This window comes from Miscanthus floridulus, chromosome 12 (genome assembly GCF_019320115.1).
Source record: "Miscanthus floridulus cultivar M001 chromosome 12, ASM1932011v1, whole genome shotgun sequence".
Taxonomy (NCBI): domain Eukaryota; kingdom Viridiplantae; phylum Streptophyta; class Magnoliopsida; order Poales; family Poaceae; genus Miscanthus; species Miscanthus floridulus.
This window is the reverse complement of record NC_089591.1, coordinates 57,570,829-57,586,990: the sequence shown is the minus strand read 5'-3', so window position 1 is coordinate 57,586,990 and position 16,162 is coordinate 57,570,829. Positions and strand designations below refer to the sequence as shown.

General features: G+C 43.8%; 1 pseudogene; it reads left to right on the top strand.

Annotated features, from left to right (window-relative positions):
• Positions 1–4,892: 4,892 nt before the first annotated feature.
• On the top strand, positions 4,893–7,168 carry LOC136497227 (26S proteasome regulatory subunit 7A-like; annotated as a pseudogene).
• Positions 7,169–16,162: the final 8,994 nt, after the last annotated feature.

Genomic DNA, 16,162 nt, shown 5'->3' with positions numbered 1-16,162 from the left:
TGTTAATGAGCAAGGGCATCTCATCCTCAGTGAATGTCCCCCTCTTCCTCTTCCCACCCAACCTAGATGTGGCCAATAGCTCTGTGGCCTTGCTGCCCTCACCAACTTTAGTGTTGGTTTTCTCCTCATAGCCATTGTTGAAGGCAGATCCCTCAGTCTTAGCAGCCACACTATCAGCCTGGTTTACCCCAAGAGCTTCACCAGATCCTACTACAAACCTACCAGTGGCCATTGCATGGCTAAAAATGGCCTCTATCTCAATGTAAAACCTGATGGGATAGTTAAGGAACTCAGCATCCTTAGGGTGGTCCTACAGGAGGGGATACAGTTTAGGTAACTAGCAGAAAGACAAAGAAAAGGGAAAGGTGAGTAAAGCATATTAGTTAGTCTACCTTGAAGTGACCAAGGTAGTGCTCCCCCTTTGGCATTATTGCATTAACATCATTGTCCCATAAGCCTCCACTGAGATCTTTGAGCTTAGAGATCCTAGCCCACTTTTGCCTCCACTTCCTCAAGTGGTTGTACACCTAAGTTGGGCTAACAGCCTCACCACTATACTCCTTTAGGTGCTTAGCCACTAGGTTCACATCCTTGTCCTTGAAATAGGACATAAGTGCATCTACAAGGTAGAATTTACCTATAAGTGAACTAATGAGTGTCTAAGGTGAATGTTGTGCCATGGTATAGGACATAAGTGTAGTGGACAGGTAGGTGAGTTACCTTATGGCATTGTGAAACCATCATTTCTCTCAATGGCATCAGCAAGGATGAGGGCATCATGTGTTGAGCCCTCCAAGCCAGCAAGAACATAAGTGAACTTGAGGTCAAAGTCCACAATAGCCATCACATTCTATGTGGGGATGTGTTTCCTACCCCTAAAAGCTTGTTGCATGTGTCTAGGAACCCTTGCCAACACATGGATGTCATCAATGGCACCAACACAGTCCTAGCAAAATTGTGTAAGTGGGATAAGAACATGGGATGACATCTAAATTGTGCAATGGCTTAACAGTAGAATGGGCAGTTACCTGCATGTAAGGGTTCCATTTGTGGCTCCCAAGGATCTTTGGATGTATGTTAGTTGATGGAGGCTTAATCATTTCATGTCTAAGATCACCAACAACATAGAGAACTTGGTGAAAGTGCCTATGAACAGTCTCAATTGATCTCCTAAAGGATTGGTGGACTACCTTAAATCTTTGGTTGTGTCCAACTACATGAAGGAACATTGCAACATGCTCCTCAATTGTGCACCCACCAGTTTCAACTACAAGGCCCCTAGTTCTAAATAGGTTGCACAAAGAAAAAAAGGGAGCCCTTCTCATCCTTAACATGGAAATGCACTCAGCATTTGTGGAGTTGTAGATGGCCTTCAAGGTTTGCCACCTATGCTGTTCAGCATCACTCTTTAGGTCATACAGCAGTGGGTCAGGTTCAGGCCTCTTTCTTTTAAGCCTAGAAACAACAACATACACCATGACAACTACCATGCCAGCTGCTTATCTGACCATCATGTCACGATTTTTAGATAGATCCATCTACATGCATGTAAAGTCAAAGGTATACTAAGTTTAGACAGCCCTGGCTGGCCTCAACATGGTTGTTTAAGCATACAAAAAAGAAGTAAAGCATGGTTGCATGTATGAACATGCCTCCTAGTGCACTGGACTACATCATCGACCATGGCAACATGGTAAACATAGAACAAGCAAGTAACAGAACATGAACAACAGTAATCAAACCCTAAATCCATCATCAGATAAGCAAAACAAATCACATTGCTTGAATAAAGCAGGAATAAGCAGCGTGTACAAGTAATCCAAAACCCTAGCATCATTGAAATTAGAAGCGCACTAGGATTTGGGGGTCGATTAAACCTTGGGGTGCTCGTCGAAGGCAAAGGCAAGCTCAAAACGGAGAACAAGAAGACGAGGCGACGAAGAACCAGCAGATCTAGAAGGAGAGGAAGCAGATCCGGTCTACGCTGCCACCTAGCACACCACTGGAACCGAGGAAGACGAATGAAGGAAGAAGACGACCGCCTCCCAGAGTCCCAGTGAAGAAGAAGGTGCACCGCCGAGTCAAAGCAGATCCATGATGGGGGAACAGAGAGGAAGCCCACTGGGGAAGAAGGCCGCCTCGTCGGACACCACCACACCACCAACGCTGGTATCTCACAGGATTACAACAGTGGAGAGGGAATGGAGGAGAAGGAGGCCACGACTAGAAGAGGGGAGGATTTATAGGCGAATGAATTGGCGGTGGAGGGAGCGCGTGTGGACATTTCACCCTTCTCGCGTGAGCCCACGTGAGCCACCCGTCGCCGCCCAAAATCACCCACCATGAGCCGCGCAGAGCCAAGCCCTAGAAAAACGCCCGATTCGGCCATAGCTAGAGATCCAGGCGAAGGGGACGATTTGTGTCGAGGGGAGATGGGCTGAGGGGAGGGAAAAGGCCACCCAACACACGGGCTACACCTAGGGGGTGCAACCAGGCCCATGGGCCACCCTTGCAAACACGCCCTTTTAGGTTTGTTGTGTGCGCGCGCAACATTGAAACTTCCATTGGTCGGAAGTAGGCGACTTGCTTCCGATAGCATTTGGATTGGGCTACACAAAGATACATAGGAACTTCTGAGGCCTGTCAGAACTTCCAATGTAGCCAACTTTCGAAACTCACCCATAGTGCCTGTGTTGTGTTCAAGTGTCTCTCCATAGCTTTTAATTAGGTACTTTAGCACTTTATCTTCCTTAGACCAATGTGATTTGCATCCCCCTTTGTAGTGCGGCGTTTTCTAAACTCAAATTCAAAATATAAAACAAATTTAAACCACTTCAAATCTAGAAACTTTCCAACCAACGAATTGAGGATTACCCAGTGCATTGCTGTGAGAATTACGGATTAGTGGATTGCGTGGCATGATGACGTGGACAACAAAATGCTTATGTGTCTTGCTGACGTGGATATTAAAATTGCATGCGCTAGTGGATTTTAGTTGTATGTGATAGTGCATTGCCTAGTTGGATAACTTGCATGTTGAGATAAATAGCTAATGTGATTTAGAATTATAAGAGATATAGATATAGATATAGATTAAAAAATGCAGTTTCAATCATACACATATAGTACATATAGGCTTCCACTCCGAATTATTAGATGAACTAAAGTGGAGTTCTCAAACCTACTATCAAGCAGCAATCAGGTACTTTGAGTTGGGGTATTTTGAATTTGGATACAGGTTTGAATTTTGGTTATCGGGTTTTATATCCCTGCGACCAGGCGCAGACGTGCAGTGCATTATTAGTCGTGTGACTAGGACGTACCAATGGCGTCACTGCGAGCCGCCTCACATGCCGACCTCTGACAACTCACAACACTATCCCACTGTCGATGTCACCTCACCCAACCTCCGTATTGCCGGACCGACAACAGAATAGCTCAACTCTTCGGAATCGCTTCTCTTCAACACGCCACCCTTCTTCAATGCCCGCCGCCGCTTGGTCCTGACAACAGATGGTGATTGGAGTCTGTATGTACGTCTGCTCTCTAGTCCACACAGCCTACCAACCCACGCTGCACAACACCAGCGCCAGGCTCGGTGGTCCGCACAGGCACAGCCTTCCAACACATGGCCTGGGGGCTCGATAGAAACGTATGTTTTCTTCGTATATATCTAGGTAGGCAGCCAGGTTGCAGCAGCACTGTTGCATTGCACCAGATGAGACAGGCCCAGGTGATACTTCAGGCTACCAAACACAGCAAAAACCAAATGATGCTGTGCTAGGTAGATACGGGCTACCAATCAAGTCTTAGGCTGCTCGCCGTTATGGCGCTTCGTCTCCTCCTCTTTCCCCTCCTCTCCTTCGTCATCAGGCTCAGGCGCAGCGACTTCCCACCGACCTTCCTCTTTGGTGCCAACACGTCGGCTTACCAGGTACGGGCCGTACGGTGGCCATTGCCAAGCTCAGCAAGCTAGCTCTAAACGCACGCGTGCATGTAGTCTGCATTCACTACGTGAAAAACGGTTTGTAGCAACGGGACAAATTTTTTTTAGGGGTGGCTGGTGATGGAGCCGCCCCTACAGTGGCATGCTCAGGAGCCTAGAGATCAGCCGCCCCTACAAATGGAACAGTAGGGGCGGCTGGTGATACGAGCCGCCCCTACAAATGGGTCTGATTTATAAGGGCGGCTCACTCACCAGCCGCCCCCAGTGTTTCTATTTGTAGGGGCGGCTTAATCACCAGTCGCCCCTACAAATGACTCTGACTATATATTCTACAGCACAGTCAAAAAAATATTCTCCCTCAGAGCTTCTCTTCCCCTCCCCTCTCTTTCTCTCCTCTACGCTCTCTCCCCCTCCCGATGCGAGCAGCGGCTAGGGCGACAACGGCTGGTGCGAGCAGGCTAGCGGATGCCATAGCCACCCTCCTCTTCCTCCATGCCTCTCCCCCTCGTGCCCCCTCCCCGCTTGCGCCATAGGGGCGCAGCGACGGTGGCCCCAGCCAAGTCACCGGTGCAGCGGGTGGTGGGTGGCCGCCCCTAGCTACGGGGGCCCCAACGGCTGCCGTCCCTGGGCACGGCGCCTACCAGTGGTCACCGGCTCGGTTGCCCCCAATGCGACATCTCATCTGCTCCATGAAACCCTAGGTGCCTGTCTCTTCCTCTGCCTCTCCCTCTATCTCGATCTCTCTCTCTGGATGTGCGTGTCTCTTCATCTGCTCCATGAAGCTCCTCAAGGAGGCAAAGAAGTTGTGGTTCGCCGAGCTTTTTGGAATTCGAAGTGGCATCTCCAATCTCCTCGCCCCCCCCCCCCACCTCCCCACGGACCTAAGCCGCCACAGTCGCCTCTCCCCTCGCCACCGGAGAAGCACCGCTCGCTTAGGAGGACAGCCATGGCTCTAGAACCAGAGGATGACATGATGAACAAGAAGAACCCCCGCCCCCTCGATGAGGATGATATCACCCTCCTTAAAACCTACGTGCGTCCCTCGACCCCCATTTGGATCTCTCTGATCTCGTGGATCTAGGGTTCTTTGGTGATTTGGTCTTGGGGGTGGGGCTTCGTAGTTGTGTTCGTTGTGGTCTGGGCTCAAGATTGGTTTAGGGTTTTGATCTCCTCTGTCGTTTGTGACGGCATCGTGCTTTTACCAGATTTAGGTCGCCGTGTGTGGTTTAATGGGATAAACTGCTGATATTTGCTAATTTTGGTTTGCCGGATGCTGTTGCAGGGGCTTGGGCCGTACTTGACCAGCATCAAGAAGGTCGAGAAGGAGATCAAGGAAATGGCCAAGAAAATCAATGACCTTTGTGGTGAGTGATAATTTTATTATGACTTTTTTGGTGTGGCATTGGAGATGTTGGCCAGTTTGTTTCTGAGTTGGTCCTAAGGATAAGTTTGATCACTTTGTGTCTTTTTATTGATCTTCTGGCTTAGATTGTGGAGTTATTACACTGACTCACTGAGAATTGTTATTCACTTGGCAACACTTGTTTCCGCTGGCTATTTACTTGCCGCTAATAGGGAGTTTCATTTAATTGACGATCTCACGTATAGTTATCCATATGGTTAAGATGCAGTGATGTATTATTTAGTGTGTTACACTTGAAACATTCTAGTTTACTGAACAAGGGTAAAAATCAATGGGAACTATTTCTTTAGGGATGCCTCTATAGTTCTGGCATGGGGGTGCTGCTATATATTACCCTACACTCTAGATATCTGACATGTTATTAACTTAATAGTGTAGCAATGACATGTTATTAACATAATAGTGTAGTAAGATGAATTGGCTATGAGACCACATCTTATGTCTGGTGTTTTATATTATGTCTTATGTCTGGTGTTTTCTATTATGTTCTATGTTGTTCTGCAATTCATCAGCTTGTTTTAATGTTAGCAAGCTCTTTTGACCTGAGATGTGCTCTTATACTAAATGTAGGGATAAAGGAGTCTGATACAGGGTTGGCTCCACCTAGCTAGTGGGATTTGGTTTCAGATAAACAGATGATGCAAGAAGGACAACCATTACAAGTATATTAACTGAACCTGATATTATGTTACTTAGTAGTTTTTACAGATTTGAATTATGACCTACCATGCATGATAGTTGGGCACAAAATCTTTTTGGTTTCAGTTTTACATGTGCTAGCACACTAATAACTAATATTTATCCTCCTGCAGGTAGCAAGGTGTACAAAGATTATAAGCCCTAATACGGATGCTGCCAAATATGTTATAAATGTAAAACAAATTACAAAGGTATGTCGTGCTTGCCATTTTATTTCCATCTCATGCCACCTAGAAACTGTACACCTTTATCTTATGCCTTGTTTTGAATCCTGCAGTTTGTGGTTGGACTGGGAGATAAGGTCTCTCCAACTGATATCGAGGAAGGGATGAGGGTCGGGTATGCCATCCTGTATTTTCAAATTAAGCATATCATAAGTCTTAAAGTGTTTTCTTCCTTTACCATATCATACTTAGTCATTCATTTCTACTATAGCACTATGATGCATTTATGTACTTGTGAAAAATGTATACAAAACTGGCCCATCTTTCCGGTGATTATTTGTAAGAAAATGATATGCCATCATGCAAGCTGGCATGTCTTATGAGAACAATGCCTATTGATTTGAGTTATTACTTATTAGAAGGCTTAAAAAAGCAACGGCCATTCGTGTAGTGATTGCCATGTCCCTTGGAAAGATGTCATGAACTTTACATGTTTGACATAGATGAGAAAGCATTGCTTTGTTGAATCAGCTGTCCTCCATGACCTTGACTTGGTAGGCGCATAGTGTTTTCTGAAAAACAATATTGAATCTAGTGTATCTTTGTATTTTAGTAATCTTTGAATACTGCTATTGCATTGGAAATAATTGTTAGCTGCATAGATTGGATGCTAGAGTATAAAACTCTGCCCTATGTAATATTAAGAGATGAAAAGGTTGGTTAATCTAAAAATGATCCTATGTATTCATTTTATTGCTGAAACATGACTGGCCTTTTGGTTATTTCTCTATGCGTTGTGCTATTGTTCCTGAATAAGTTGAATTTTTTTCCCACCTAGTGAAAAATTTGTGATCTCACACCAGATGCTTGTTGCAGTGTTGATCGTAACAAGTACTAGATTCAGATCCCTCTTCCACCAAAAATTGACCCAAGTGTCGGTGCCGACTCCGTACTGTTTCATGAGAAGGTTTCTAAAGGCAGCACAATCTGAGAAAGAAGGTAAGATACTAATACATACTCCTGTTTTTGTGATCAATAAATCATGTAAGCTATAGGTTTGTTGTACAAGTACATAAACCCTGACAAAATCTTTATACTACTGGACAGCTCGAACTCATGTCTTTCTCCATGATCGAGCTGAGGATGCTCCAGTTCTGCCCGTCTATGCTAGCAGCTGCTGCCATCTACATAGCTCAATGCACCATGCTTGCTTGGTCTTTTTGTGATATAGATATATGTTTTGTTGTCATAATATGAGTCTGTTTGTTATTATTGTGATTCTTGTACTATAAAAGATGTTTAGAAACTTTTGGCTAAACAATCTTATTTAGGCCACAATATTACAGTCAAGTTTGCCAGGATACTTGATCATGTATTTTACTCATCACAGGATGATTTGGGGGAGCACGTGTTGGTAATTTGAATTTTTTTTTGGCAAAAAAATACACTATAGGGGCGGTCGGTACTGTAGCCGCCTCTACAAATCGATTTGTAGAGACGACTGGTGTTATTAGCCGCCCCTATAAATTGATTTGTTGGGGCAGCTGATAACACCAGCCGCCTCTACAAATCGATTTGTAGGGGCGGTCTGGGAACCGCCCCTACAAATGCATGATTTGTAGAGACGGTATGGTAGGGGCGGCTGGCCGAACCGCCCCTACAAATGTCCATTAGTCGCTGAAAGCATCTAGGCCCCTAGTTGGGTTTCGGTGATTAATGACAATACAAGATTACTATGACTATTGTGTGTTTTGCAGAGGCAATTAAGTTAGGTCATGGTAATGGAGATCGATTGGGCAATCAAGGTTGTCATGCCCCTACGGTGGAAATCATTTCGGTTTTCAAAGGATGGATGACAAGGTTAAGGATGACTTGTTCTAAGTGTCGATTGGAGTTGGAGTGGCACTTAGAGTAGTTTAGGACTTTGTTTTTTTTCCTTTGGCCGTACTATTAAGGGGGGTATGGACGGGTAGCTTGACCTAGTTGAGTCTAGTGAGTTAGGTGTGGTGCACACTTGTTAAAACTAGCTCTAGGTAGCTCCTATGAATGCCTAAGATCCTTTGGAGCAAACTTCATTCACATATGATCGAGAGTTGGAAGTGAATGGAGGGTCAAATGCTGACCGGACGCTGGCCCCGATGCGACCGGACGCTGGCCGTAGGGTCCGGTCAGTTCATTTGATCAGCAGTCTACGTTCGGTGCGACCAGACGCTGGAGAGGTCAAGTGACCGGATGCTGAAAGGTAGCATCCGGTCAACTCCAGTAAGGTTCCAGAGAAGGGAATCAGCGACCAGACACGTCCGGTCGTTACTGACCGGACCCTGAGGGTTCAGCGTCTGATCAAGTCCAGTAAGGGTTTTATGCGACCGAACGCGTCCGGTCAGTGCTGACCGGACCCTGCCAGCTTCCAGTCAATATATTTTTACTGGTTTGCGGATTGAACTGACCGGAGCGTCCAGTCAACATGACCGGAGTGTCCGGTCACCCCGCAGAAGCTTATAACGATTCGTTTTTCAGGCTGCCTTATAAATAGAAGCTCCACTCATGTGTGGAGTCACTTTTGCTCATTCCAACAGCTGAGAAACACATTTGTGAGTGCCAAGAAGAGCAAGGTCCTAGTGAGGTGTTTGTGATTTGAGAATCCAAGAGTGAAACCTCATTAGTGAATCAAGAGTAGACAAGTGTGCATCCATCTTCTCATTAGGCTTCGCGTGATCAAGTGAGAGTTCATGCTTGTTACTCTTGGTGATCGCCATCACCTAGACGGCTTGGTGGTGATTGGGAGCTTGGTGATCACCTGGCGGAGCTTGTGGGTGACCCAACTCAAGTTGTGAGCGGCTTTGGGTGATTCACCGCAACGGAGTGTCGAAGAATCAACCCATAGAGAGCACTTGATCCTTGCGCGGATCAAGGGGGAGCTACACCCTTGCGCGGGTGCTCCAACAAGGACTAGTGAGGAGTGGCGACTCTCTGATACCTTGGCAAAACATTGCTGTGTTCCTCTCTCTATTTACTTTGAGCATTTACTTTGAGTATTTACTTTGAGCAATTCAATACTTGTCTTTATATTCATAGAATTGCCATGCTAGAGTAAGTTTGGAACATAGATTGCAAGTTTTTTGTGCGTTAGTTTGATAGAAACACTTTTCTAGGCACAAGGGGTTAATTGGGCTATCCGTAGGATTTGATTATTGCAAGAAAATTTAGAATTAGCCCAATTCACCCCCCTCTTGGGCATCTTGATCCTTTCAATTGATATCAGAGCCTCATGCTCACGTTTTTAAGCTTAACCGCTTAGAGCAAGATGTCTCACGGGGATGGACCTCCTCCTATCTTCGAGGGGGATGATTTTTCATATTGGAAAATTCGCATGGAGGCATACCTAGAAGCTCTAGACGTCGGAATACTTAGAGCCGTCTCTCAAGGGTTCCCAACACCTAAGAATCCCGCACAACTTCAAGGTGATGAAGTGAACTATGAAAAATGGAATGCAAAGGCTCGCAACACCATCTTTAGAGGCCTTTGCAAAGATGTGTTCAACCACGTAAGGAACCACAAAGACGCCTATGCACTATGGTCGGACGTTTGTGCGCTCCATTAGGGAACTAAGAGTGAGCGTGAGGAACGCTATCATCTTGTGATTAAAAAGCTAAATTCATTTGAGATGCTTCCCAAAGAATGTGCTAATGAGATGTATTCACGTTTGAATGTTCTTGTAGAGGAAGTCAATGGGCTTGGACTTACTCAAATGTCACCATCTGATGTTGTGAGAAAGATCTTGAGTGTCCTCCCCATTAACAAATATGGCCATATTGTGACCGTGCTACACCAAGGTGATCTTTCCACCGCTACACCAACACAAATCTTGGGAAAGATCAATGCTCATGAGATGTATATGCACATCACCCCACAAGATGGCTCATCCTCTACAAAGAAGAAAGAGAAGGACTTAGCATTCAAAGCGAGTCAAGATAAGGGCAAAGCAAGACTTGAGTATGAGAGCTCAAGTGATGAAGAAGATGATGAAGAAAGTCTTGCTCTCATGGTGAAGAAGACCGCCAAGATGCTAAAGAAGCTAAACAAGAGTGGCATCAAGTTTGATGGCAAGAAGAAGAAGTTCTTCACTAGCTCAAGAAGAAAGTCAATCTCCGAGATGGATTGCTATAATTATGGCAAACTTGGCCATCTTTCTCATCAATGCACAAAGCCCAAGAAAGACAAGTTCAAGAACAAGAACAAGAGCAAGAAAGATGACTCAAGCAATGAAGATGAAGATGAGAAGAAAAAGAACAAGCCATACAAGAAGAGAGATGGCAAAAAGAGAGACTTCCACAAGAAAAAGAAGAGTGGAAAGGCCTACATCATCGGTGATTGGCTCACGGACATTGATTCATCAAGTGGATCATCCAATGATAATAGTGACAATGAGAAGGTGGCCACCATTGCTATTGATCTTGCATCTTCACCGCCACCATCGCCATCATCCTCTACACACCTATGCCTTATGGCTAAGGGTGAACGCAAGGTAACTAAGAGTGATGATAGTAGTGATGATGAGCATGCTAGTGATTATGATAGCGATAGCGATGATGATGATTCACCTACATATGATGATCTTGTCAAAATACTAAGAAAATACACTAAGATCATTAGAAAGAGCAGAGCTACAAATGAAAAGCTTGATGCTAAAAATGATTCACTCTTAGCTAAGTGTGATACATTGGAAAAGACTAATGATGAGCTTAGAGAAACTAATGATGCTATATCATCCAAACTCAAGGAGCTCAAATCTTCCAAGAAAAAGCTTAAAGATAAACATGATAAACTTAAGTGGGTGCACAATGAACTCATCACTAGCCACAACAAGCTAAAAGATGAATACACTACTCTTAAGATTAACCATGATACTCTTGTTATTGCTCAAGAATTTTTACCAAATGAGCCACATGATGCTACTAACCATGTTGTCAAGATTGATATAGCTACTTCATGTGATGATTTAATTGATGAGAGCATTGAGCATGGATCTAGTAGCAAAGGCAAGCAAGTGGTTGAGTGCAATGACTATGATGAGTATGTCAAGCTCAAGAGTGATAATGAGAAGCTCATGAAAGATCTTGAAGAGATGAAAAGCCACAACATCATTGTGCTAGAAACTCTTGATCATGACAAAGAGTTGATTCTTGAGAATGAGAAGCTCAAAGAAGAAAACAAGAAGCTCAAGGAAGAAAAGAAAGATGATGCTCTAAAAGAAGAAAATAAGAAGCTCAAGTTGGCGAAAGAGCATCTCAAGATTGGATTGAGCAAGTTTGCTAGAGGCAAGCATCTCTAAAGTGAGCTACTCATGAACACCGTCATGAAGATGGATAGAAGTGGCATTGGATATGTGGCAAGTGTAGAAAATAAGAAGGCTCAAGCTCAACAACAACAATCAAAGCCAAAGCCAAAGCCAAATAGATGTTTTGAGTGTGGACAAGAAGGCCACTTTGCTCATGAGTGTCAAACTCCACCGCCACAACCCTTGCCCAAGCATGCTAGACCCTTTGCTTTCAATGCTCACTACATGCTTAGAAAAGATTCAAGTGGAAAGATGAAAGTCATGTTCTTAGGACCCCCCAACAAGAGTAGACCTAAGAAGATTTGGGTGGCTAAGTCACTTGTTGAGAAGGTGAAGGGTTCTCAACAAGTTTGGATTCCTAAAGTTTGAATCTCATATGTGTAGGTGAACTACAAAACCGGTGGAAGTCATTGGGTTATTGATAGTGGTTGCACTCAACATATGACCGGTGATCCTCGTATATTCACCTCCCTAGATGAAGAGGTAGATGGGCAAGAGAAAATAACATTTGGGGATAACTCAAAGGGCCAGGTTAAAGGATTGGGCAAAGTGGCAATATCAAATGATCATTCCATCTCCAATGTGCTATATGTTGCTTCATTGAGCTTCAACTTGCTATCCATTGGGCAATTGTGTGATCTTGGCTTCCAATGTTTGTTCACCGAGAAGGAGGTTGTTGTATCCAAGGTAGATGACAATCAAGTGATATTCAATGGATTTAGATACAACAACTTATATCTAGTTGACTTCACCTGCGAAGATGCAAATTTGAAGACTTGCCTATTCACCAAAACAACACTTGGGTGGCTATGGCATAGAAGACTTGCTCATGTTGGGATGAGCTCACTCAAGAAGCTTATGAAGAATGATTTGGTGAGAGGGTTGAAGGATGTGAAGTTTGAGAAGGACAAGCTTTGTAGTGCATGTCAAGCCGGCAAGCAAGTTGCAAATACCCATCCAACCAAAGCTTTCATGTCAACCACAAGAGTGCTAGAACTTCTACACATGGATTTATTTGGACCAACAACATACAAGAGTTTGGGAGGGAATCTCTATTGTCTTGTGATTGTGGATGACTACTCAAGGTATATATGGGTGTTCTTTCTTCATGACAAATCCGAAGTTGCATCTTGTTTCAAGAAGTTTGTCAAGAGAGCTCAAAAAGATTAGAAGTGATAATGGGAAAGAATTTGACAACACAAACATTGAAGCCTATTGTGATGAAGTTGGGATCAAGCATGACGTATCTGCAACCTACACTCCTCAACAAAATGGTGTAGTTGAGAGGAAGAACTGGACCTTGATCACTCTTATAAGAACAATGCTAGATGAGTACAACACCCCCGAAGCTCTATGGGTGGAAGCAATCAACACCGCATGCTATGCATCAAACCGCCTATTCCTTCAAAAGTTCCTTGGCAAGACACCTTATGAGTTGCTCAATGGGAAGAAGCCAGACGTCTCCTTCTTTAGGGTGTTTGGTTGCAAATGCTACATCTACAAGAAGCGGCAACACCTAGGGAAGTTCCAAAGACGTTGTGATATTGGTTTTCTTGTTGGTTACTCATCGAAGTCCAAAGCATATAGAGTATTTAATCATGCCACTGGCTTGGTTGAAGAAACATATGATGTGGAATTTGATGAATCTAACGGCTCCCAAGGAGCACATGAGAATCCTGATGATGTAGGTGATGAACCATTGAGGGAGGCCATGAAGAATATTCCGGTGGGAGACATCAAGCCAAAAGATGATGAAGATGATGTACAAGTCATTAACCAACCCTCTTCATCAAGTGTGCCACAAGATGGTGAAAAAGATGGGAGAGTAGAAAATGAAGATACTCATATCTCCCATAAGCAAATGGTGGTACAAGCACAAGATGTTGATGCTCCACAACCTCCTCCCCAAGTGGTCAATAGAAGAAATACACCTCTCCTACAAGATCATCCCCAAGATCTCATCATAGGGAGTCCATCAAAGGGAGTAATGACTTGATCTCAAAAACTTACTTCATTTATTGCTCATCACTCTTTTGTCTCTTGCTATGAGCCTACCAAGGTAGAAGAAGCTCTTAAAGATCCAGATTGGATCAATGCCATGCATGAAGAGTTGAACAACTTCACTCGCAATGAAGTTTGGACTCTTAAAGAGCGACCAAAAGGTGCAAGAGTCATTGGAACAAAGTGGGTGTTCCACAACAAGCAAGATGATCAAGGTGTTGTTGTGAGGAACAAGGCAAGACTAGTTGCAAAGGGGTTCTCTCAAGTTGAAGGTTTGGATTTTGGAGAGACCTTTGCACTAGTTGCAAGATTAGAAGCCATCCGTATCCTTCTTGCATATGCATCACATCATGAAATGAAACTATATCAAATGGATGTGAAAAGTGCATTCTTAAATGGCTTTATTAATAAACTAGTCTATGTTGATCAACCTCCCTGGTTTGAGGACCCTAGATATCCTAATCATGTTTATAGGTTGTCCAAGGCACTATATGGGCTTAAGCAAGCCCCAAGAGCTTGGTATGAGCGCCTTCGAGACTTCCTCATTGAGAAGGGCTTCACCATTAGAAAGGTCGACACCACACTATTCACCAAGAAGCTTGATAGGCATATCTTCATTTGTCAAGTATATGTTGATGATATCATCTTTGGATCATCAAATGAAGACTCATGCAAAGAATTTGGTGAATTGATGTCGAAGGAGTTCGAGATGTCCATGATTGGTGAGCTTACATTCTTTCTTAGTTTTCAAGTCAAGCAAATGAAAGAAGGCATCTTCATCTCTCAAGAGAAATACACAAAAGATCTTCTCAAGAAATTCAAGATAGATGAATGTAAGCCAATCAAGACACCAATGCCTACCAATGGACATCTCGACCTAGATGAGGGAGGTAACCTGGTTGATCAAACTCTCTACCGTTCTATGATTGGTAGCTTGTTATATTTGACCGCATCTAGGCCCGACATCATGTTTAGTGTGTGTATGTGTGCTAGATTTTAAGCTAGTCCTAAGGAAACACATTTAATTGCCGTAAAAAGAATCCTTAGGTATCTTAAGTACACACCAAGCATTGGCCTTTGGTATCCCAAAGGAGCTATATTTGAGTTATTTGGCTATTCCGATTCGGATTACGCCGGATGCAAAGTGGATAGAAAAAGCACATCCGGAGGGTGCCATTTGCTTGGTAGATCACTTGTGTCTTGGTCCTCCAAGAAACAAAATAGTATGGCTTTGTCCACCGCTGAAGCGGAATACATTGCCGCGGGTGCTTGTTGTGCACAAATATTATACATGAAACAAACTTTGCTAGACTATGGAGTAGTTCTAGAGAAGGTACCTCTTTTGTGCGACAATGAAAGTGCGGTAAAACTTGCAAATAATCTAGTTCAACACTCTCGCACCAAGCACATAAATATTCGCCATCACTTTCTAAGAGATCATGTCGCTAAAAATGATATATCACTAGAAGGTGTAAGAACCGAAGATCAAATAGCGGATATCTTCACTAAACCACTAGATGAGGCTACATTTTGTAGATTGCGGAATGAGCTCAATGTACTTGACTTTAGCAACTTCACAAAAAATTGAGCTTGTGTTGTCCCTTGCATTCATTGTAATATACAACATATTTAATTTGTGGCAATGCATATAGGGCTTGTCTAACATGGTTAAGATAACCGCCGAAAAGCGTGTGAAGAAGCTTAACCTTGGATCAAACTTGACAAGCAACTAGATTTACTCACAAGTATTGCATATGCATGAATGTTGTTTTGTCGTTTTGTTCCATTTGCCCTTTTATTGCCTATTTTCTTAAAAAAGGAATAATAGCCTAAGGCAAAATATTTTGAAAAAATATGAGGGTTTGAGAAAGATCACTCACATCAGTCCCAATTGGTGTTTATTTGGATCTTATTCAAGTTGGGACTTGATTGGGAACAGGCAGCGTGGCAGAAATTTGAAGAGTTGCTAGAAAAGGTGCACCGGACGCTGTTGTCCAGCGTTCGGTCAATTCACAGGAGGTGAACTACTGGTGAAGGAGTGATCGGACGCTGCGTTTGTGCGTCCGGTCAGGAAGGGATCCAGCATTCGGTCATTTGAAGGTGAATCAAGCTGTACTGGCCGGACCCTGCCTACGTCCGGTCATGGACCACCGGACGCGTCCGATCCTGATTCCAAAGGAATTGGACCTCTCTGGAATCTCCACAAAAAAAACCCAAACTTTGGATGGCACTTTGATCCTTGTTGGTATATTTAACGCACATAGATAAATCCGCAAGCGTACGGATACCGCTGTAGCTTTCACCCGGAGGTATTCCAAGTATCGTATCCATAGGGAAACGTGTGAGACTAACTACGGTCTAACTTAACTAAGGGTAGCAACAAAGTTAGTATAAATAGGAGCACAGAGACGATAACTAAAGTTCTCTGGTTCTGACTTAGGTAAGCTTATGTATTCTACTATTCAACTGAGGACATTACTAGAGAAAGACACCAATAGAGGATGCTTTTCTTCGCAACCGCGTCCTACGTGTGCCTACAGACGGAAGGTGGACTACAAAGGATCAATGAAACTATATAGTACAGGCTATAT